Raw genomic sequence first — 3,000 nt, forward strand, 5'->3', positions numbered from 1 at the left:
CACACACACACGCACTCACACATGAGCACACACACACGAGTCTATTTCTTGAGCTCCTTTCAAAGTTAACAGACTGATCATATCATTGTTCATTTAGAGTGTCCAGAAAGTCAGAGCCATTCACCATCTCTTTTATTCTCAAGCCTTTGTCATAACGTTGGCACACACTGACTTGCATGCAATCTTATGCACCTGGTCTCCCTGCCCCAGGACGGGCTGAACTGCTGCCTCCTGTAGAACTTTCCTGCTCTGACCTGAGCATGATCTGCCCAACAAAACAAGTCTGCTCTATCATCAGTACCTACCTGTGAACAGTAGCCCACATGTCTTGACCTGTCGTAAAAGGCTTTCTGAGATCTGGCTTCTGACCTCTTTTTCACTGGATGCTACAAAAACCCTCATATCTTTTCTTTTTAACTTTTATCTTAAGTTCAGGGGTACAAGTGCAGATTTATTACATAGGTAATCTTGTGTTGTGGGAGTTTGTTGTTAAATTAATATTTATTTCCTGCGATTTTATTCCCCGATGTTTCTCGTCACCCTGCCTTTATTCACATAACCTCTCCGCTTGGAATAAATATCCTTTGTCCTCATCTTAACCTACTAAAATTCTGTCTCTCATGCCCATATAAGTGTGACGTCTTTCTTGAAACCCTCTCCAATTTTTCTAAATGAGAATTTATCATTCCCCTTTGTCTTCACCTTGCAATATTTTTTTCCGGTTATTCTCTTAGTAACATGCCTCCAATTTCTTTTGCAGGCAACTGTCTCTATTCCTTGACTGAAAATATCTCGAAAATAGGGAGGGAATGTGTATTTTAGTGTCTGTCCTGCTTAGAAATGTAGAGGTGCAATTCTGAAAGATTGTAAGTGAAAGACATAAGAGGAAAGGTTGCGATAGAGAGAGAGAGACAGAGATATATGATACATAGTTTAGTAAGATACAAAATCTATGGAACATAGCATACCACTATGATTCCGGAAAAATTTAAAATGCTACTCTGTGTATGTTTTTACAGCAATATCTTACAATTTTTATGTTATTAATTCTTAAAAACCTACTGGGTTTGGCTCTTCTTATTTTTCTGATGAGAAAATCGGGAGTTGGACCAGGATCATGACTTGCTAGAGTCTATCCAGGGGCAGAATGAGTACTTATAACTACACAGATTTAGGTGAAAGTCAGAACCTGGAAAAGAATGCCTTGGAAAAGGTGTAGTGGGGAATACACCATAGTGGTCTTAGGCACGTCCTTTGAGTTTTCCAGGCTTTTCTTTCCTGTTTATAGATCTACAGATAGATTTTCTAAGGATACCTGCACTTAAAAGGTCTTCTCTTGAGAAGGCCTTTAATATGATGAACTACGTCCATAGTGGAGCATCCATTTAGTCAGGATAAGAGGCCCTCAAAACCCTGAATTGATAGACTCATTCTTCTTCATTTGTCTTTCGAATGTTTAGCTTTGTTCATCAAAAAGGTGCTCTGTTTTGTTAGTGGTCAACATATCATCTCTTTTAGCCAGTGTTTCTTCATGCAAGCTGTGGTCACAGGAGAGAGTCTAGTGCACTGGTTAAGAACATGAACTATGGAGCAAACGGCCTGGGTTTATACTTCAGCTTCATCCCAAACTAGCAGTACCTCACGCTCCCAATCTGCAAAATGACAACAGCAATAGTATTTTTAAAGTAACGGCAAAAACCACTATTACTTTTACATCACCCTAATACTTATCTCATGGGACTGCTTGAGCATTCATGACACCCCACATGTAAGTCTGTAAGAACAGTGCCTCTCGTAAATGGTCGCTATTTTTATTCTTATGCCAACCACTCAGGCCTATTGGGAAGATCAAATGAGAACAGTTTGTAAACTTTAAAGTATTATGCTAATGGAAAATAAAGACTTAGTAGAACTAATTTTATTATTATTATTTAAAAGTAGGAAAAATGTGCCCTCTTGTTCTAAAATCTCTCTGGGGTCATAAACTAAGCATCGCAAAGAAATATTTATGCCATTTATAGGAGATAATTTTATTCTCTCTAAGATATTTTCAAAGTTAATTTCATAGTAGACTTTCTCCAAAATACCTTTTGTTGGAATCAGTTTGTAGACTTGTTTTTTTAAGGACTTCACTTTAAACATCCCCCCTCCCAAAGTTAGAAAAAAATAAGCAAATGTAAACAAATAACCCAAGTTACAAATTACAAAAGCCATTTTTAGTCTGCAAAGATTTTTAACTAAAAGTAGATATATACTCTCCACAGAAGGCTTCTCCCTATAAATTTATATTCAGATAATAACTTTAGGCTGTAAACTCGGGACTCAGTAAGAAAACTACCTTTTTATTTTGGAAGCACACCAGTGTTAAATAAAATGGATGGATGAGACATGCTGTTCATATCATTTGCAAAGTAACCTATAGGAGCAGAATAATATTAAACTTTTAAGGCATAACACTTATATATGAACTGAATACATATGTGCAGAAAACAACTTGAGAAATGGTTTAAGGCAGTTTCCAAACTGGTTTATTGTCATCGTTTGTATAAATATCATATTCTTTGGTTTTATTATAAAAAGGGACTTGTTGAGGAACAGTGGTGGGTACAAAGAGGCTGGTCAATCTAGTACATATAAAGTATTGACTTCAACCCAACACTCATGTTTTTGGACAAGTTTCCATTTACACAATTAACTATATATAAAGAGCTAGACTGATGTGTATCACTGAAATATTCAAAATATATACAGGACCAGGCGTGGTGACTCACGCCTGTTATCCCAACACTTTGGGAGGCCAAGATGAGTGGATCATTTGAGGTCAGGAATTCAAGACCAGTCTGGCCAACATGGTGAAACCCCTCTCTACTGAAAACACAAAAATTAGCTCAGCAGTAGTGGTGTGTGCCTCTAATTCTAGCCACTCCAGAGGCTGAGGCAGGAGAATCGTTTCAGCCTGGGAGGTGGAGGTTGCAGAGAGCTGAGATTGTGCCACTGCAC

The sequence above is a fragment of the Macaca nemestrina genome, chromosome 14, assembly GCF_043159975.1.
Source record: "Macaca nemestrina isolate mMacNem1 chromosome 14, mMacNem.hap1, whole genome shotgun sequence".
Classification (NCBI taxonomy): Eukaryota; Metazoa; Chordata; class Mammalia; order Primates; family Cercopithecidae; genus Macaca; species Macaca nemestrina.